General features: G+C 42.7%; 1 long non-coding RNA gene across 3 annotated transcripts in view; it reads left to right on the plus strand.

The window, feature by feature from the left end:
• Positions 1–18,012, plus strand: part of LOC143982807 (uncharacterized) — a 43,817-nt gene extending 25,805 nt beyond the window's left edge. For 2 of the 3 annotated variants that reach the window (XR_013274516.1, XR_013274514.1), the window contains exon 4: positions 15,588–18,012. This is a non-coding gene — a long non-coding RNA (uncharacterized LOC143982807). The remainder of the gene's footprint in view (positions 1–15,587) is intronic. The other variant, XR_013274515.1, reaches the window with a different exon arrangement.
• Positions 18,013–22,744: the final 4,732 nt, after the last annotated feature.

The raw sequence follows: 22,744 nt of genomic DNA on the forward strand, positions 1-22,744 counted from the left end.
CAGTTTGTTTACATCACGGATCTCCAAACTACGGCCCTCCAAATGTTGCGAAACTACATGTCCCATGAGGCATTGTAAAACTCTGACATTCACAGACATGGCTAGGCATGATGGGAATTGTAGTTCTTGAACAACTAGAGGGCCATAGTTTGGTGACCCCTGGTTTACAATGACAGATCCCCGTTCAGGCTCTCTGTAGAGCGATCACAGGTGATACATTGTGGCCACCGGACATGCGTGTAGCTATAGCTCTTAAAGGGTCCGACGTACCGGTATGGCGATTCGTGGGAACGAGCCGACCTGCCGCAGTATAATGATGGCGGCTGGTCGGTAAGCGGTTAATAATGTATTATTGAATACAGAGCTTTATTGATGTATGTCTTTCATATCTGCCTGGAGACTATATTTAAATATTTGAAAGTTTGGCATGCAGAGAAGCTTATGTACAACATCATATCTGTGCACTCATGTATGGGAAGGTTTCGCGGTTCCACATATATAACAGTTTTACTTATTGGGTTGTGCTTAAATTCATTGTCACATCTTTATGCTTGGACGAGGCAGTTTTAGAATTATTTGTAAGATACAAATCAACTATAGAAATATTAGAGGGAAGACAAACGTGGAAAAACAAATGCTCACTAGCAGATAGACAAACACAGCCATCCGCGTTTCGTCAAATGAGACTTATGAGAAAACCTAATTCCCATTTATATACAGCTTGTTTCACTCTTATTATGGCTTATCAGTGAATGGTTTCTAAATGGCACTTAACACGCTGAGGAGGCAGCCCCACCGAAAAACATTAGGACAAGTTTTACATTTATTCTAATCAGCCGCCCCTCCTTTTTTTTTTCTTCTAAAAACCACACATCTCTTCTGCTGAAGAGCAGCTCAGCTGACTCGTGGATTTGTCACTTTAATAGATTGACAGTCTGAGTGCATGTGAAAAGGATGACAATGACAGTGCTAGAATTCTATGTAATAAATGTATTAAATAATAAAAAATGTTTCTGTAAAAACATTGCTTGCCTGTTCATTTAATGAAACTATTTATACATCTTCATCTACTTCCTTGTAATAACTTACAAATAGGGTCATGTTTTCTAAGAAACACAATATTTTTATTTTACAAAAAAAAGGAACTTTTTTTCTTAGCTGTTGGGGCAGTTTATTAACAGACAAATGCAGCCAGCGGTGGTGATGGGTCTCTCTCCATAACCAAAATAGACTGTAATGATGAAGCCTAACAATATACACTATATTATCAAAAGTATTGGGACACCTGCCTTTACACACACATGAACTTTAATTGCATCCCAGTCTTAGTCTGTAGGGTTCAATATTGAGTTGGCCCACCTTTTGCAGTTATAACAGCGTCAACTCTTCTGGGAAGGCTGCCCACAAGGTTTAGGAGTGTGCTTATGGGAATGTTTGACCATTCTTCCAGAAGCGCATTTGTGAGGTCAAGCACTGATGTTGGACGAGAAGGCCTGGCTTGAAGTCTCCACTCTATTTCATCCCAAAGGTGTTCTATCAGGTTGAGGTCAGGACTCTATGCAGGCCAGTCAAGTTCCTTCTCCATAAACTCGCTCTTTATGGACCTTGCTTTGTGCACTGATCTAAATAAATTGTAACAAAGTTTGAAGTGTGAATGCAGAGAAAAGAATGGGATGATAAATCCCCTGTAAATTATAACAAAATGAAAAGTGTGCACACAGATTTTTTTTCCCTTTATCCCTCTCCCTCTTTTTTTCTTCTCTGTCTCTCTCCTCTTTCTCACTACCCTGAGCTACTATACAATGTAATGCATGTCGGGTATGTTTTGCCATTTTGTAGTTTAATCTGTTTTGAATGCACTGTGAACCAAGCATATATTTCTGTTTTCAGAATTGATTGATCTCTTCATGTTTATGTAAGAGATAGGAGATCCTGAAGAAGCAGTAGACCCGCGAAATGCGCTGACCCCAATTCTTTACTGTCTCAACCAAACCACAATGGTCCTTATCCATGTGGCAGATGATAATAGAGGGTAATAATGTACAAATGCACACAGGAAATATGTTTTTATTGAAGATGTTTTTACTGGATAAAATAGACATTTGTATACTTTTTACATGAGTTATGTAGTATGTGTTTATTGAAGGGGTATTTGAATTCCTACTACACAATTGTACTATTTATGATTTAAATCATTTGGTGGAGGGGGGTTATGGTGTGGGGTTGTTCCTCAGGGGTTGGACTTGACCCCTTGGTTCCAGTGAAGGGAACTCTTAAGGCATCAGCATACCAAGACATTTTGGACAATGTCATGCTTCCAACTTTTGTGCGAACAGTTTTGGGGATGGCCCCTTCTTGTTCCAACATGACTGCACACCAGTACACAAAGCAAGGTCCATAAAGACATGGATACGTGAGTTTTGGGTGGCGGAACTTGACTGGCCTGCATAGAGTCCCGACCTCAACCCCATAGAACTTTGGGATGAAATAGAGCAGAAACTGCAAGCCAGGTCTTCTCGTCCACATCAGTGCCTGACCTCACAAACGAGCTTCTGGAAGAATGGTCAAACATTCCCATAGACACACTCTTAAACCTTGTGGACAGCCTTCCCATAAGAGTTGAAGCTGTTCTAGCTGTAAAGGGTGGGCCAACTCAATATTGAACCCTACAGACTAAGACTGGGATGCCATTAAAGTTCATGTGCGTGTAAAGGCAGGCGTCCCAATACTTTTGGTATTATAGTGTATAGTAGTGAACAGAAAAATGGAGCGAAAGAGGAGCTGATGCCCATACTGACCAATCATATTTCTTATTTTTTATTCTTAGAGTATATATAGTGGACATTGAGATATAGCAGCTCCCTTTCTCCAGTAAAAAAATAGAATCCGGCATCCTTAGAAAAGTATTTGGATTTTAGGTTTCTATTCTATACCTCCTATGTCATCCTCGTCCTTGGCACTGCCTTGATGAATCAGCCCACAAACCTAACCATTAATAGGCAGATCTCTTCTCAGTATTGATCTGTAAGTAGTTGCTGCAGTTCCAATGATTCCAAATCAGAATTCGATTTTTATTCAAATCTCAGACATCTTTGCTTTTCATTGAGTGTATAGCAAAGGAATCGTTTCACTTTGTTATGAGGCAACATGAATGAGCATGCTGGCAGTTGTCTGTAATGTGTTATTTTCTTGCTTGTACTGTATGCTGTATGTACTTTGCTTGATTGTTAAAGTGACACTAAACAATATCCTTATTCTCCGATTATAATCCATACACATCCCTTTCGCTGCCAGAGCCCTTTTTGCATTTTTTTGCACACTTGCTTAAAAAACCTTTGAAGCCTGAAGATTACATAAACCCCCAAAACATTATATATTTTCTGAAAGCAGACACCCTAGAGAATAAAATTGTGGTAGTTCCATTTTTTGCATATCACATGAAATGCAATAATTCAGTAAAAAATACACTAAATTTAATTTTAGGGCACACAAATGCAATAAACTGCATTTTTTTAAATATAAACGTTCAGGTTGCTCCAGATAAATAGATTACTCAACATGTCAAACTTTCAATTTGCGTGTGCCTGTGAAAAGGCGACAAACTTCAGTACCCTATATTTTCCATAAGCGACGCTTTAAAAGCCCTGGAAGTAAACCCATCAATTTAACAGTTTCAAAAAACAGTTACATTCCTGGCATGCCGGGAATACTAACTGCACATTGGTTGTGCTCTCAATCAAACTGTCAAACCATCCAATGGCTGGTGTCATAATAACTGATCACATGTGCAGCACCATGGCAGTTGAAGATTAAACAGGGTAAAAAATGGCAGCTTCCATGGCTGAAAACGATAGGAGGGTTTACTTCCACTTTAAGGAGGTGGTTTGGTGCTAGAAATATTGCTCTCACTCTGGCAAATAGTAACATGTGTATCTCAATCAACGTTTTCATGCTTAGGTGCCCCTGATGTGTGTTTTTACGGTCGTACGTGCGTATATGTGGGGATGGTGGGGCCTCAAAAATTTTTAAAAAAAGATTTTATGTGCTTGGGTGTAACTTACATTTTTTTACATTTAAAACAAAATTTTTTTTTTACTTAACATTGTTTTCATTACATGTGATGTGAGAATTTTTTTGGTGCAGGTTCTGTTTAATGAGTCATCCAGGGTCTTTTAGACCCTGGATTTTTCCCCAGTGCTCTACTGAATGTAATGCAGATTGTATTGCATTACATTCTTTCCTGGGTATGCTGTCAGGGGCGCCTAGAGGCAGACCTGCAATTGACGTCAAATATGTCCCTTTCCGGGTCAGCAATAGTGAGGGAAAAAGAGTGGACATGTGTCCGCTCTGCTACCACCCTTCTACTCGCCAGCACCTTCTATATCGGTCCCGGGCCCACAAATTGGCAAGCAGAGCCCGGGATACATGGCGGGGGTACTGGGGAGGTGTGGAAGCAATTGAGCGGCAGCAAAGCCACCTGAATGCTTCCACCTGTCAGGCAAGAGTTTGCTTTTTAGATTTACACACAGTGGCTGTAACCACCAGGAATGTGTGTAAAATCCTTGTACCATGTACGGACTTGGCAGCGAAATGGTTAAAGCCCTGTAATCGATTTTTTTAATGAAATTATTTCATGCTGTGTTTTTTTGCCTTCTTGTAATGCAGTGGTCATCAACCCTGTCCTCAGGGCCCACTAACAGGCCAGGTTTGCAAGATAACTGAAATACATGACAGGTGATATCATTTGCTGTTCAGTGATTGCAGTATTGTAGTCTGCATCTCCCCAAGGTAATACATAAAACCTGGCCTGTTAGTGGGCCCTGAGGACAGGGTTGATGACCACTGCTGTAATGTCCTCTTTGAGATCCCAAAGCTCTTCTTTTCCCCCTCACTTGCATTTGTTTGGAACAAGCAGCATCCATTAGCTGTGTTAATGTGCACTGCTCTATAAATCTCATAGTCCATAGTCTCTGGCCAATCTCAGAAGAAAGCAAGAGAGGGTGGCTACGTTCCTACATACAGTAGGTCAATGGATACTGACTTTAGCCATCTTCTAACCGGAAGTTGGATCACAGTGGCTTAAAAAAAAAAAAAAAAGAAAGACATTTTGGAAATTTGGAGGAGGATGAGTGCAATTGAAGGACATTTTGGAGTTAGGAATATTTACTTGAATATATTTTTTTTTTTAAATCAGAATTTAGTGTCAATGCAACCCTGTCCTCTTCTTTGATGAGCCTCAGCCCTAAGGAAAAAGAAGGTCAGGTTTGTATGGCGAACCTAAAAACCACAGAGAAAAAATAAGACTGTTAATACATTCGCTTGTTCTTTCTTTACTGAAATGTATCATTCACATTAATTTCTAACTAATTCTGTTGTTCTGATAACAATGCCTGTAACAGTTCCATCATTTACTGTATTTAGTCTAATAATAAATATGGTAATATAGAAACAGATATCACGGAAACTCCAGGGAAGTCACTCTCCACAGTTATCTATGTCCTTAAAATTGTCATGCTCCTAGGATTCCCCTCATTTCTTAGCTAGAGCATTTCCTCCTCCTCCTCCTCCTCCTCTTTGATAAGGCATCTGGAGTAAAGCGGAGACCAGGTCCCGAACATAATTAGATTCCAATGAATGCTGTAACTTTTTGTTCTGTTTCTGTGTTTTATTAGAATTCTCTTTATCTGCATACATAATGAAGTGGCTAGGTGTTCAAGGGCCATAAAAATTATAACACCAGCGACAGAGTGGCCACCAACATGTCCCTTGATGCTTTGAGAGGGAGTTGCCCTTTTTGGTGGCTTCTTCCAAACCCCCCTACCCCTATTTCTACTGTTGAAGGGCACGCAATTTGTGTGACTGGTCTGCAATATAGTAAACATGGGGGGTAGTGGTCACATACAGTACATAACTATAGGGTTATATGTTCTAAACTGTACCTTCTTCCTGGTGCGTGGATGCAGAGCTCCCCCCTTCTTCCACACCCCAGTACACAAAGCTCACCCCTCCTCCCATCTTCCCCCAAGAACCCTCTTCTCCAGTACAATGCTCCACCACCCCGTACCATCCCAATATACAGATCTCAGCCAACCTCCTAGCACACCCCCCCCAATGCAAGCAGTCACCTCCAGTGCTATGAGGTCTTCTGTAGTGTAGAACTACAAGGACAACGGTAATACCAAAGGACTACGCGGATGCTGCCCTCCACAGGGTAATCCAATTAATCTTGTCTTTGATTTTGTTTTTATTTATTTAGCCTTCCATTTTATTTTGTCTTTGTAGCACCCTACCATATACAGAACTCCCTCCAATTCCTAGCTCCTCCCAATACACAAAGATCCCCCCCCCCCACCTCCTAGCATCCCCAACACACAGAGCTCCCCCACTTCCTAGCACCTCCCAATACACATAGATTCCTCCCACCTCCTAGCACCCCACCACACAGGGCTCCCCCAGTTCCTAGCACCTCCCAATACAGAGAGCTCCCCCACCCTAGCACCCCCAATACACAGAGCTCTCCCAACCTCCTAGCATCCCATTACACACAGCTTCCCCCACCTCCTGGCACTCCCCAATACACAGAGCCCCCCACCTCCTAGCACCCCCCAATTCATAGAGCTCCCCAACCTCCTAGCGCCGCTCAATACACTGGGCTCCCTTCATTTCCTAGTACCCCAACACAGAGCTCTCCTTACCTCTTAGCACCCCCTAATACACGGAGCTCCACAACTCCTAGCCTCTCAATACATAGAACTCTTCCCACCTCCTAGCACCCCCAATACACAGAGCTCCCCCCACCTCCTAGCACCCCCCAATACACAGAGCTTTCTCCCCTCCTGGCACCCCTAATACACAGAGCTCCCCCCACCGCCTAGCACCCCCAATGCATAGAGCACCCCCCACCTCCTAGCACCTCCCAATACACAGGGCTCTCTCCACCTCCTAGTCCACCAAGAACACAGAGCTCCCCTCACCTCCTAGCACCCCCAGTACACAGAGCTCCCCCACCTCCTATTACTCCAAGAACACTGAGCTACCCTCTCCTTCTAGAGCCCCCAATACACAGAGCTCCCCCCACCTCCTAGCACCCCCAATACACAGAGCTCCCCCCACCTCCTAGCACTCCCAATACACAGAGCTCCTCCCCACCTCCTAGCACCCCCAATACACAGAGCGCCCCCCACCTCCTAGCACCCCCAATACACAGAGCATCCCTCTCCTCCTAGCACCCCCAATACACAGAGTTCCCCCATCTCCTAGCATCCCAAGAACACAGAGCTACCCCACCAACTGGCACCCCCCCAGTACAAAGAGCTCACCCACCTCATAGCACCCCCCAATACATAGAGCTTCCCCCACCTCCTGGCACCCCTCCAATACACAGAGCTCTTCCCCACCTCCTAGCATCCCAATACACAGAGCTCCTCACACCTCCTAGCACCCCCAATACACAGAGCTCCCTCATCTCACAGCACCCCAATACACAAGGCTTCTCCCACCTCCTAGCACCCCCAATGTATAGCGCTCCCCCACCACCTAGCACCCATAATACACAGGACACCCTTTACCCCCTAGTACCCCAATACACAGAGCTTTCCCCACATCCTAGCACCCCTAATGCAGAAAGATTCTCCCACCTCCTAGCACCCCCAATTGTATAGTGCTTCCCACCTCCGGGCATCCTCAATACACAACGCTCCCCTCACCTCCTAGCACTCCCAATACACAGAGCTCTCCCCACATCCTAGCACCGCTAATACACAAAGCTTCTCCGACCTTCTAGCACCCCCAATGTATAGCGCTCCCCCCACCTCCTAGCACCCCAATGCACAGGGCTCACTCCACCTCCTAGTACCCCAATACACAGAGCTCCCCCCACCTCCTAGCCTCCCAATACACAGAGCTCCACCACCTCCTAGCACCCCCAATACACAGAGCTCCCCCCCACCCCCTAGCACCTCCAATACACAGAGCCCCCCCACCTCCTTGCATCCCCTCAATACACAGAGCTCCCCCCACCTCCAAGAACCCCCAACACACAGAGCTTCCCTCACATAATAGCACCCACAATTCACAAAGCTCCCCCACCTCCTAACCCCCCCGAGAACACAGAGCTCACCCCATCTCCTAGCCCTCCATTACACAGGGCTCCTACCACCCCTAATACCCAGAGCTCCCCCACCTCCTAGCACTTTCCAATACACAGAGCCCCCACCTCCTGGCATCCCAATACACAGAACCCCCCCACCTCCTAGCACCTCAATACGCAGAACTGCCCCCTCTTTAAAACAGACACTTAGTACTAAGAGCACCCCCTCCTCCCACGGCCGCCCAGTACAGTGCTACTGCAAAGAGCTCCATGCCTAGCCTCCTGTCATCTGCCACTTGAGGTGCGCTGTGTCATACGTAAACGCAGAATCAACACAGGAAGCTGCTTCTATGTTTAGAGACAGCAACCAGCAAGAAGCAGAGGGTTAGTGCTGGAGATGGCGTTACAGAGCACCACTTTGTTCCAGGTGGAAATATCCCTGCTAAAATATGTGACACTGCAGGCACTCCTGTCAGTGAGAGGCAGAGAGAATGGAGCTCCCAGTGCACCCCCACCCCACTGCACATACAGCCAGCACCCGGGGCAGGTGCCCTTTTGCCCCCCCCCCCCCTTGTCCCAGCCCTGCCCTGCCTGTATGATGTATACAGTGAACTACAGCAAAAGGAACTTTGGCAAAGAAAAAGTCTGGTAACTAACATTTTCCTGCCAGCTGGCCTTTCTTTTTAAAATGGCAGGAACACCCACTCCAATCATAGCCGTCATTCTGAAAGAGGGACTGGTATGGACTTAAAAAACAATAAAAGACAATATTGTGCCCCCCAGGTCTGCTTCTGTCTCTGAATGTCTGGTGCTGCAATGTTTAATAGTTTTGGGTCTTGAGGCAGAACACCATTACAGATGGGCAGATGGCAAGACACACTCGCTTTCCTGCTCCTCCGTTGAGAAAAAGTTTTTTGTGGATTAAACTTCTTATAATATGATCTGTGACAGAGGGCATGAATCCTGTGACTGATCAGCCTCTTCCCCAATCACAAATCATGTTATATTCAGAGTAATACATTTTATGAATTTTTCTCAATGAGAAATGAGGAAGGAGGGGCGATGTCCCCATCAGATATTCTGTACCGCTGTTCTACCTGAAGACCTGTTAAACTGTTAACCATCGCAGTTCTGGAAGTTCAGAGATAGGAAGAGGACAGGCATCCCTGCAGTGAAGATTTCTCCAGGATCCAGCTGTCTGTACAATGTAGGACATCCTTCATTACAGGTAAGTGATCTGACTAAAGCTGTAGGGATTTTTCTTTTTTCTGCTAAACTTCAACTTTTAATAAAAAAAAAATACTAAAAGGAAACATCAACAGATAATAAAAATAACAGCATCTAAACTTGGTCACTAACAAGTTGGAAAATCAGAAAATAAACTACAAGACCTATCTTTTAAAACCATAGGACTGTCCGTAGAAATCAGAGACAGCTAGAAACTATGCACATTAGAGATGATTTAGAAAATCCAGAATCAGGATGAGGCCACACTGCCTATAACTACCAATCTATATCCAGCTGTTCTGTCTCTAAAAAATCATCTAATTGGTATCTATGTAGCACACTTCCCTCCATTTTTTTTTCAAATCTGCCTCTTTAGCCTACAGTTAAAAGCTTTCAACAACACTACAGCTTCTGTCTGTGTCATTTTCTCCCTTTCATGTCCTACAGTGACCCCATTACCTAACAGAGAAGATTTTTCTTAATTTTTTTTTTTGCCTGGAACATAACTGTGAGGCCGCGTACACACGGGCGGACTGTTCGCCCAACTTTGTCCGCTGAACAGTGTTTGGGCGGACAGTCCGCTCGTGTGTGGGCTTTCAGCGGACAGTTTCAGCGGACAGTTGGACGGACAAGGTTTTTCGGAATTTCCGAAAAACTGTCCGCTGAAACCTTGTTTCAGCGAACAGTCCGCTCGTGTGTAGGCTTGTTCGTCAAACAAAGTTGCGCGCATGCTCAGAAAGGATTTTCACGCCGAAAGCTATAATGCAGTGTATAGGACGTTGTATTTTTCGTCCCGTCGTACGTGCCGTTCACGTCATCGCGCACGGTTTCAGCAAACTGTTCGTCCGTCGTGTGTGGCCATGTCCGTCCATGCTAAGTTTGAGCGGACTGTTTGCCGAAACTGTTGGACGGACAAAGTTGGGCGAACAGTCCGCGCGTGTGTATGCGGCCTAACTGTGGATTTTTGCATCTGTGCACAGAAAATTGTTAAAGCTGAACTCCAGACAAACTACTATGGAATATTCATATGGGAAACACTAAAGAATTTGTAGTTTTCTCCAGCTTGTAGGTAGGTGTTGTTACTGCAGTATATTTACTGCCCTGAAGGTGGCACTGTGCCTTTCTTTGGGCAGACAGTAGACAATTGAGGACTAATTTGTCCACTGTTATGGACTCCAGGCAGCCAAAATCCCACAAGAATTGAGTGGCCATCTTGATACAGAAGTTCTTAAATGGGAATTTGCACATCATTCCATGTGCCCGCAGTCTGAGAGTAAGATAGGGACAGAGCCTCAGCTGGATTCCCAGATAAGGGTATTGTATGGAATTTTTGGCACCCCATGCCATTTTTTTTATTTTGGCATGAGGTTTCCCTTAAAATCCATACCAGACCCAAAGGGCCTGGTATTGACGGGAGGGGGACCCGCACACAGTTTTTTTTCTTTATTTTCTTTTTAAATAGGCAGGCAATTGCAACCATAAGTCAATTTAAATGGAATTTGACTCATTTTTTTTTCTTTAGATATTTCATTTTTTCTGCAGCATGCTCTGTACATCCTACAGATGGGCCACTTTATGGGCAGACTAAGGGTACGCCCCAGGCACTATATTTAAAGGATGTTTTCATTGTTTCTGTTTCACTTAAAGTAAGAACCCAGATAAGGGTCTGGTATGGATTTCAGTGGGGGGGGGGGGGGGGCCACACCATTTAAAGAAAAAATCTTTGAAGTTTTTTTTAAACATTTTTCTATTGCCGGGCAATTGCCAGCATTGTTTTATTTTTATTCAACTGTCAGTGGGGATGTTGGCATGTTGAACTTCCAGTGACCAGCATGAGAGAGTGAGAGCGATAACTAAATTGAACACACCTGATCCCCATTCAGACCTGTGATCTTGTAACACTAATGCGTTACATGACACACGGGGAGGGAAAATGGCTAACTGGGGCCATTTTGGACATTTTCGCTTTGGGGCGTACTCACTTTTGTTGCCAGCGGTTTAGACATTAATGGTTGTGTGTTGAGCTATTTTGAGGGGACAGCAAATTTACACTATTATACAAGCTGTACACTCACTACTTTACATTGAATCAAAGTGTCATTTCTTCACTGTTGTCACATGAAAATATATAATAAAATATTAACAAAAATGTGAGGGATGTACTTACTTTTGTGAGATACTGTGTGTATATACATAATTGCTTAAAGTGTCACTAAATCCACATCCTAAACAACTATCAATAAATGCTGTGTTAGGCCGCGTACACACGGGCGGACTGTCTGGCCAACTAAGTCCGTCAGACAATCCGACAGACAGTCCATCCTACTTTTGAATGAACGGACTTGACCACACACGATGAACAGACAGTCCGCTGAAAGCTTGCGCGATGACGTGTACAGCACGTACGACGGGACTAGAAATACGACGTCCAATACACTGCAATGCAACCTTCGGCCGTGTAAATCCTTTCTGAGCATGCGCCATACTTAGTCCGTCCAACTTGCCTACTCACGAGCGGACTGTCCGCTGAAACCAAAGTTGGACGGACAATATTACGGAAATTCCGAAAGACTTAGTCCGCCAGACTATCCGCTGAAAAAGTCCGCTGAAGCCCACACACGAGCGGACTGTCCGCTGAAACACGTTTCAGCGGACCAAGTCTGTCAGACAGTCCGCCCGTGTGTACGCGGCCTTACATACTGTTCATACTCCCTCAGTCACTATGAGATTTGTTTTCTGTATTCTGCAATAAACCTGGTTGATCCTGCTGCTCTCTATCTCCACCTTCTGTTCATGCCCCCAATGCAGCTAGGGATTTTGCAGATGTGGTGGCAACTCTGCACATGCTCAGTTCTCAGTGAGTGTCTATGCTGAGCATTTCCTTCTTATCACATCTGAGCAGCCCATGTGACTATAGAGTCACACATTAGGGTATATACACAATGACAACCCACTCCCTTCCTCCTCCTCCATGCCCACTAACCAGCTAGACAAAAAATAATAAAGTATTGAAGTATTGATTTTAAATATATGTTTGTGTATGACAATAATTAATAATATATTTAATTATTTTACTCTGTATTCCAAATGCTGTTTTATTTTATTTTGAACATGTGACCAGCAGCAGAGGACTAGAATCACCTCCTGCTTCTGTTTCCCTGCAGACAGGCTGGGAAAGAGCTGGGGCATGTGAGCTGTAAATCTATTAGGAAAAAGGTACTTAGATGTTTTTTTTGATGGCACAGCCACTGTGCCATCAAACGCAGCCACTGTGCCCATCAAACACAGCCACTGTGCCATCAAACGTTGCCACTGTGCCAAACGCTGCCACTGTGCCCATCAAACGCTGCCACTGTGCCCATCAAATGCTGCCATTGTGCCCCATCAATTGCTTCCCCTGTGCCCATCAAATGCTACCACTGTTCCCTTCAAATATTGCCACTGTGCCTCATCAAATGCTGCCACTGTGCCCATCAAATGCTGCTACTATGCCCATCAAATAGTGCCACTGTGCTCCATGAAATGCTGCCACTGTGCCCATAAAATAATGCCAACATGCCCATCAAAAGTTGCCACTGTGCCCCCATGCCCACTTGCTATCTGTCCGGCAATTGCCCTGTATCGGTGGCGGGTCAGGCATGCGGGTGACTGTGGCGAGTGGTGGAACCTTGCAGCGGGCCAGGCAGCATGTCTTTCACTCCTCCTGATAGGCGTCCAATCGTAGCACCTGTCCTTTCAGCCAATCAGGTGACGGGGAACAGACCTTTGCACCTGATTGCCGAAGAGGCGGTTCAGTGTTAGGAAAGCAAATATTCAAATATTCATTTGCTTTTCTAACACAACTGGGTGGAGTGCGAGCGCAATGCTTTTCACCAGGAGTGCCCAACCAGGGGCCCAGGGGCCACATGTGGCCTGCGGAGCCCTCTGATGTGGCCGGCAATCTCCTTCTATGGGATGGCAGATTGGCAAGCCCAGATCATGGGTTGCAGACCCGCCATCCCAGAGCATCTGTGTTGTTAATGAAGACGGCAAAGCAAGCAGCTGTGGAGGGAGAGCTGTATAAGCTGATGCTTCCTGTATAGTACCGTCTCTTACCTGTATGGTACTGTCTCTGTGATACCACTCTGCCGGGGCCAGCAACAGCAGGCGATACCTGAATGGAAGACTGTTATTAAAGGTCAGTTTGCAGTGAATATATGGGCATATCTGGGCAGTGGTTACTGGGCTGCTTTCAAACTGATCCGCAGGTGCAGTGCACATTCAGGTTACCTGCACTGAGGCATAGACTTCTGCATTAGTGTGAAAGGCCCCTTTCACACAATCGGTCCAACTCAATCAAACCCTCCATTCACCTCTATGAAATGGCAGATGTAAATAGATTTGTGTCCTTTTACAAAAAAACTGAGGGAATCAATCCCCTTCCGTTAGGGCGGATCGGATTGGAGGACCCATAGAGTAGAGTGGGCTGTGTCTGTGTCCACTCTGCATGGACCAGTCATCCACCTGCACTGTTCATTGTGGCCTGTGACTGGTTACCAAGTTGCTTAAGTGTCCCTCGCTCTTCAAAAGGTTGGGCACCCCTGCTTTGCACTCACAGTTCACCTTTTGAAGCCTATTAGAGCCCATGGCTCTAATCAGGTGCTTAAAAAAAATACCCCAGCCGCTGTAATTCAGGCGCCCAGCATCCGAAAAAGGATGAGTCTATGCATGAATCTATCCATTAGTCATAGATGGGGTGGCTGGAGAAAGTGGACGGCACCCGTAAATGGACGCACCGCCACTGCACCACATTGGAAGTACAGGCATTATCATGGATAGGCAGAAGGCAGTTGAGCCTGAAGGGAGCCCACCCTCCTTAAAGGCACAGAGGTGTACTGGACATCCAGCACATAGCACAATGGTAGCAAAGGTGTCCAATGTGTCCCCTCACCAGTATTTCAACAGTAAAAACAAATGGCCACTGCCCCCACCTATAATTGGCCTTTGCAGCAAGGAACACATGGAAGGGCAACGCATGCAAAACACTTTTACTTATGCATGTATTTGCAAATGCCTGCTGGCTAAACCCTTGTTTTTAACGCATACTGATAGGCTATTTCGGTTGGTTGCAGACTGGTGGGTAAGTTCAGCTGGGAATTACTAATGACACTGGCTGGGAAGGGGTTAAAAGGGTTAAATGTGTGCCTAAACAGTGTTTTTGTGTACTGTTTGAGCAGGGTTGCCAACCGCCAATAAATTTACTGACAGTTTGTAAAAAGCTGTGATTTTTTTACAACTGCCTGTAAATATCAGGGGCTGATAATTTCATGCTGCGTTGACTTTTCAAGTATAAATCAAGCAAATAACTTTGTTATAGGTATTGTCAGTGTTTCCATATCATGTTTTTACTGTTCAAATATTCACTGTGTTAGTTTTTAATAGAAGTTCTGTAATTTCTCAGGTTGTCAGTAAGAAATGTGCTTTGCCAGTAGATTTTCCATGTTTTGTCAGTAAATAATGCTGCCAAAGGTGAGGTGCTCTTACTAAGGAATGTGATGAATTTTCTTTCCTTTGCTTTGCAGGGAAAGAAAATCCATAACTTCCCCCTGCCAGAACGGAGGCCTGTCTTGTTTACATAGTCCTGGCTTGATACATCCTCTGTGTCTTCCCGATGATCAGCGGGTGTCGGCAGACATCCATTGACTGGCACCCGCTGATTGGTTTCTGCTGTGACTAATTACAGCAGAAGCAGCGCCCCCTAGGTGGAAGTGCAGAATCACATATACTGTATATACGTGACTCTGCACAGAACGACTGGCCTGTAGCAGTAAATCTGCTATAGGGTGGTTGTTAAGTGGTTAAAGATTGTGGTTGGCCAAAGGCCATGGGGTTAAGGTAGGTATAAATCTAGGATGGTGGAGGGGGGTTACTTTCAATCTGGGAAACTATGCAGTTAGAGTAACTGTACTTTATATGACAGTTCAGTTATACGAAAGTTATATGAAAGTACAGTTATCCCTTAATATATTTCTGCCTGAGTTCAGATGTTATTTCCTCACTCTCGTGCAAATTGGCCATGCCCCATTGTGGCCACATTGCATCCGTTCGCATAATTTAACCTTCCTTTACATGCTGTGTTTGACAGGACGATGACATTTCCAGTAAAATATAATAATGGTAAGAAATAGATTTACTTCTTAGCCTCATATGCAAACTTCAAAGGAATTTAAATATATTGTGTCTAATCTAATCACTAATGTGATATTATGCCTGCTGTCTCCTGTGTGCCCAGGGCAACTACTTCTACTGTCAACCCTCTATTACAAAGCTGGCCGGGAATCTAAAGATGTATAAAAAGAAGCAAGAACCGGTCATTCTCAGCAATGGTTGGATAATAGTAGCAAAGTCTCTGCTCCTTACCAATAGAAGCAACAAACTGATCTGTGATTTCTACCAGCTGAAAGCATCCAACGTTTTTCTTTCATTGAACATTCGGCTTTTATCATACAGATCATTTACAGGAGCTGGCAATTTAAAGATGCGGGAAGAAGACACTAACCTATGGGAAGGTCAAGGTGAATGCAAAAGGCATTGTTCTTAAGAAAGCAAATCAGCAAATGAAATTCAGCTATGCGAATACATATTAGACAGACAGGGGAAAGGAGTAAGCATGAACAAAATCTGACAAAAATCTACTATTACAGGCAAAAAAAAACCAAAAAACAAAAACGTTTCATTTGAATCCCTTGCATGTGATTTGGATTTCATAGAAAGCATAACTTCATCATGTTTTTCTAAGTAAATGAACATTGCTTAGCAAATGCTAGTGGTATTAAACCAAAAACCAAAATGTAATATATTGCAGCTTATCAATCATTAGATGTGGCAACTGCATTCGTTTTCTTTTTATAGGCTCCCCCCCCCCCTGTTTTCACCAGGTGATCTGGCCAGTAACACACCTTCTGTATTAGAATTCCTCCACTCTGGATGAATGAGCAACAGAAAATACTTTTGGACTGCAGCATTGTCAGTTTGGGGGGAGGGAAGTGATAGATTTACTAGCATATTTAAATGCACTAACAATGAGCTGGCGTCTTGCGTTTGCAATCTCTGGGTGAGTCAAAATGCATGTTTTTGAAACAAAACCGTCCATATCGATACATATAGACAATTAAATTCTCATGTAGATATCTCTAATACACTCTCTTAGATTTGTATTTATTTGAGTACTCTGACTTAAACATTTCATGCATGCCTAAACACCGCTGTTCATGTACAATTATATAATGTAACTGTATGTATATATTATTGGATGTTTCACAATATAACATATAAATCGTATTAAGTTTTTGTACATGATATGACATTTATACACACTAAGTCCCCTTTCACACCACACCGCCCATTGCGTCGGTGGTAAAACGCCGCTATTTTTGCGGATTTGCGGTGCATTTCAGGCGCTTTTACCCCCGCTAGCGGCCGCGAAAGGGTTAAAACCACAGCAATACGCCGCAATAGCGGTGTTTTGCTGGCGGTATTACAGCGCTGCCCCATTGATTTCAATGGGGAGCAGTGGTGGAGGAGCGGTAAACACAGTGCTCCTTCACCGCTCCAAAGAAGCTGCTGACAGGACTTTTTTCTGACGTCCTGCTAGCGCACCGCTGAAGTGTGAAAGCCCTCGGGCTATCACACTACAGACAATGGTGCAGCTTCTTTAGGGCGGATTGCAGGTGCTATTTCTAACGCTATAGCGCCTGCAAAACGCCCTGGTGTGAAAGGGTTCTAATGTAAAGCAAATGTATTACGATGAGGTTTATTTACTAAAGAAAACTCCACTTTGCACTACAAGTGCACTTGGAAGAAAAGTTGCTGTAGATCCAAAGGGGGACATGCAAGATAAATAAAAAACTGCATTTTAGCTTGTACATGATTGGATGATAAAATCAGCAGAGCTTCCCCTCATTTCAGATCTTCCCATTAGATTTAGAGCGACTGCACTACCAAGTACACTTGTAGTGCAAAGTCGGTTTGCCTTTCGTAAATCAACCCCTATGTCTTTTCTTTACTTATTTGTATTTTTATTCATGTAAATCATGTTACTCATGTATTGTTTATCAATATTTTTAGAATTCATGTGATATCCCATTGTGCTGCTTGCAAGGCCCTGACGAAGCAGAACTATCCACGAAAGGCGTAAGCCACATCTCTTCTAACTGTCTGGGATTTGCGCATTCTGATCTCACCAAGATTGTAACTTATCTTAACTTTTTCATTTTTAGAAGGCACTGCCTTATGGCAGTTTAATAAAGTTTATATATATATATATCTTCCCATAATATGTGTACAGGCTAGGCTTGTGCAATTCGTTTCGTAACGAATCGAAATTCGGCCGAATTTTGCATCTTTCGGACATTCGGCTGCATCCGAATAAAAAAATAACGAATTACAACGAATACGAAAGAAATATAACGAATGAATTTGAAGGAAATCGATATGATTAGGTAATTCTTTAAAGATCTAATGAAACAAAAGGTCAGCTCAAAGTAAATCTTATAGTCCAATCAGCTAATTAATTTTGTGCCGGAGGATGGATTACTGGCAAAGTGCATTCCTGAGAACTGAGTGAGAAGGGTGTTGTATTGTATTTGAGCCGAGGAGAAGAGACGTTGTCATTGTGTGTGTTAAAAGATTCAATAAACAAACGACTTTCCAAACTACGAATCATTATCACGAATGTCTATACATACATAAATAGCGAATTTCAACAAATACGAACGAATGAATTTGACGCTCTACGAATAGTAACGAATTATCCGAAAACGTGTTAACGTAACATAACGAATATAACAGAACGAAATGATGTATTGTACGAATGACAACAAACCGAAACTAAATGAAATTTTCCTTTGTGCACAAGTCTAGTACAGGCATATTCCACTTTTAAGTACACAATGGGGTTTATTTACTAAAGGTAGAAAGTGCAAAATCAGGCTCACTTCTGCATAGAAACCAATGAGCTTCTAACTCCAGATTGTTTAATTAAGCTTTGGTAATAAAACCTGGAAGCTCATTGGTTTCTATGCAGAAGTGAGCCTGATTTTGTACTTTCTAGCTTTAGTAAATAAACCCCATTGTGTACGTAAAAGTGGGTTATGCCTGTATTCTGTTTTTTCTTTATACTCCTCTGAAGCAAAATTAAAGTCCCATCCCCTTCTTTCCTTTTTTTGAAACACAGTTGCATAAACACACTAACAAATTGTGACCAAACTCTAGATTTGAATTCGTCTCATGTTTATGACTTTTTAATAAATCTAAAATGGTGTTGAAGGTAATGCACTAGGCATTTGCGCCCTCCTTTGAAAACTAAAGTATCAGAGTGAGCGCTGAGGCTTGATTGGTTTTGGAACATCTGGGGTTGGGTTCACACTTATGTGATACGAATGGGTGCGATTTTCATGCAGTTTTTTGCTGGAGTTCAGTGCGATTTTGCAATGTGATATGTGCTAAAGACAGTGTGATTGTATTGTGAATTTATTATGTTTTTGGATGGGTTTGGGTGAAGCTGCAATTTCTGAGAGAAATATGTAAAAATCTAAACAGAAAAAGCAGTATTTGCACACATCTGAACACAAGATGTGATTTCATGTCTGTTTTCGTTGATGGCTATGGAGAGTAAACTCACACTGGACCCTTTTTGTTGCCGCATCGCATTTGCATAGCAATCAATGTGAACAACCATCATTAAACACATAGGGGGTTATTTATGAAAGGCAAATCCACTTTGCACTACAAGTGTAAACTACAAGTGCAACGTGCACTTGAAATTGCACTGAAAGTGCACTTGAAAGTAAAGTCGCTGTAGATCCGAGGGGGGACATGCAAGGAAAATAAACAGCATTTTAGCTTGCACATGATTGGATGATAAAATCGGCAGAGCTTCCCCTTATTTCAGATCTACCCCTCAGATTTACAGCGACTGCACTTCCAAGTGCACTCTACATTTGTAGTTTGCACTTGTAGTGCAAAGTGGATTTGCCTTTCGTAAATAACCCCCCAATGTGTTTTTGGATGACATGCAAATCTAGGCTTTTTGTAACGCATCGAATTCGCATCAGTGTGAACCAGCACTAAGAACTGGTAAGCTATAAATAAATATAATAAATGTTTGCTTTCGGGTTTAATACTGCTTTTTAGCCTTCAGTTGTGAGTAGTAGTAAAGCACAAGCACTGTGAAACAGTGAAGTAAAGGAAGTAGAGCCCACATATGTATCTAGGCCTGGTTCACACCTATGCATTTTTTACTGCGTTTTCAGTTTTACAGAAACACACTACAATCTGTTTAACATGGTTTCCTATGGATGTAGTTAACATCTGTGCGTTTTATGGAAAGGGCCCGGGACTTTATTCTGTTTTTTGGTTCCATAGACTTTAACCACTTCAGCCCCGGAAGAATTTACCCCCTTCCCGACCAGAGCACTTTTTGCGATTGGGCACTGCGTCACTTTAACTGGCAATTGCGTGGCCGTGCGACGTGGCTCCCAAAAAAATTGGTGTCTTTTTTTTCCCCACAAATAGAGCTTTCTTTTGGTGGTATTTGATCACCTCTGCGGTTATTATTTTTTGCGCTATAAACAAAAAATAGTGACAATTTTGAAAAAAAATGCATTCTTTTTCACATTTTGCTATAATAAATATCCCCCAAAAATATATAAAATAATATTTTTTTCCTCAGTTTAGGCCGATACGTAATCTTCTACATATTTTTGGTAAAAAAAATTGCAATAAGCATTTATTGATTGCCGCACCCGCGTTTGCGTTTATATGCGTTTTTAAAGGAACCCAATTTTTTGGACCTGAAAACTCAGAAATATGATCTGAGAATGACATTTTGTGACCCGACTTTGGGGGCACATATCTTGGGGCCACTTATTGTCAGGAACCCCAATTGGTATGCAGACACTGTGGATCTAGCACTACAACATATCCAAATTTGGGGTTCCTATCACCAAGTGACCCCGAGATAGGGGGCCCCAAATTCGGGTCACAAAATGTCATGCACTTTTCTGCATCAGAGAATGACATTTTGCGACCCGACTTTGGGGGCCCATATCTTGGGGCCAATTAATGCCAGGAACCCCAATTGGTATGCAGACACAGTGGAACTAGCACTACAACATATCCAAATTTGAGGATCCTATCACCAAGTGACCCCGAGATAGGGGGCCCCAAATTCGGGTCGCAAAATGTCATGCACTTTTCTGCATCAGAGATACATGGCCTCAAAGTCAACTGTGACCATCTAATTTGGTCATTAGGGTTGGGTGTTATGGTAAGTGGTTATCCGTTACTGTTATTGTTTAGGATTAAGGGTTGGATTAGGGTTAGGGTTGTTTAGGGTTAAGGTTAGTGTAAGGGATAGTGTTAGCTGTTAGTGTTAGGGGTTAGGGTTAGTGGTTAGTGTTAGGGTTAGGATGAATGGTTAGGGTTAGGATTCTGGATATTTTAATAAGGCATTAAAAAATATTATACTACCATATACAGCAGCAAAGAATTAAAATATATTAATCAGTACATATTTCACGATAAAAATATATTAAAAAAAGTAAATTTAAAACAATTATAAAAAATCTAATTAACTTAGATTTGCTTTTAAATAAAACAATTTGAAACTAGAAAAAATGAATAAAAGCATATATTAAGATTAAAAAATAAATAATTAACTATTTTAATATTGTTTTATATTAGAAATAATGAAAACATGTTAAAAATTGCACAAGAAAAATTTAGATAATTTGCTATAAATAGAGATTATTTTTAAAAAAATAAAGGACAGATATGGGATGGGATCCATTTCAAAATATATACCAAAATATATACCACAGAAAGAGAGGCAAATGTAAGTGTACAACTGCTCTCTACGCTGCTGCTGCTCACTCTGATCAAAATAGCAGAAATAGTTAAAAAAAACATGCTTTGAGAGCTTGGGGAGGGTCTACATGATGTTATCCTTATAAACGCTTATAAACGCAAACGCGGCTGAATGCACCTAAACGCGTCTAAACGCGGCATGCAAACGCGGCAAAGAAACGCGCGTTTCAGCTTTTTTTGAGCAGAGTTTTCACCTGCGTCTCGTGTGCATGAGGCCTAAGACTGGAACGAAGCCGGAAAGGTTTAGTTCCAGTCTTCTTCTGTAAACACTCGGCTGACAATCATTAAATGTGGTGACTGTATTCGTTTTATTTTTATAGGCTCCCGCCTCCTCTGTTTTCACCAGGTGATCTGGCCAGTAACACACCTCCTGTATTAGAATTCCTCCACTCTGGATGAAGGGGCAACAGAAAATACTTTTGGGCTGGAGCACTGTCAGTTTGGGGAGAGGGAAGTGATAGCTTTATTAGCATATTTAAATACACTAACAAATTGTGACCAAACTCCAGCTCATACTTTATAATCAGTTGCAACAAACTTTTTTCCTTTTGGGGTAAAGGTTAAATTTAATTGACGCCGTTAAAAAAAAAAAAATGTAAATGTATTCAGAATTGCAGTTTTTGACAATCTGAATACTTTAAAGTACAAAGGAGGGGTTTGGAGGGACCCCCGATCCCTCCATAAAGAGTACCTGTCACCCCCTAGCAATAAAAGTGATCACATTTTTTTTTTAAACTAACAATGTAAAATAAATAAATAAAATAAGAAAGAAATTTTAAACTCAAGTCCTCTGCTTTGGTTTTGGGAAATCCTATTGAGTCTATGGGGGTTATTTACTAAAGGAAAATCCACTTTGCACTGCAAGTGCACTTGGAAGTAAAGTCGATGTACATCCGAGGGGGACATGCAAGGAAAATAAAAAACAGCATTTTAGCTTGTACATGATTGGATGATAAAATCAGCAGAGCTTCCCCTCATTTCAGATCTACCCCTCAGATTTACAGCAACTGCACTTTCAAGTGCACTTTCAGTGCAAAGTGGATTTGCCTTTAGTTAATAGCCCCCTATATGATTGTGTATGTTCCCACCTGCGTAATTAGTCAAACATATGAGCAATAATGAAATACTCTCCTATCTACCTTTCTTTCTTTCTTTTTTTTTCCTTGGTATCTGCATTTCTTTTATGCAGTGTATGGGTGAGTTGATTCTATTGATGGTATAACCAGCACAATTATAGCAGCATTAAACTCTCTGCATGTTCCCCCCTGTCCCAGTGGGTGCAGATCTGCGGCAGGCAAGGACAGAAACACTTCTATTTGCAATCTGTTAGCTGGAGGGCTGCTGGAAAACTTTCTGTCAGCTTTTAGTTATAACATATGAACATCTGAGGGTTACCGCCTGCTTCAGATCGTTCCACGTCTTGTGGTGAGGGAGCTGTGTTTTACACAATCGTTATATGTTTGATAAGAGAGCAGACATAGGGAAGAGTATGTTTCACACCGAATACTTACATGTGTGTTT

This window comes from Lithobates pipiens, unplaced genomic scaffold (genome assembly GCF_037356315.1).
Source record: "Lithobates pipiens isolate NorthernLeopardFrog02 unplaced genomic scaffold, aLitPip1_a1.2 Scaffold_16, whole genome shotgun sequence".
Taxonomy (NCBI): Eukaryota; Metazoa; Chordata; class Amphibia; order Anura; family Ranidae; genus Lithobates; species Lithobates pipiens.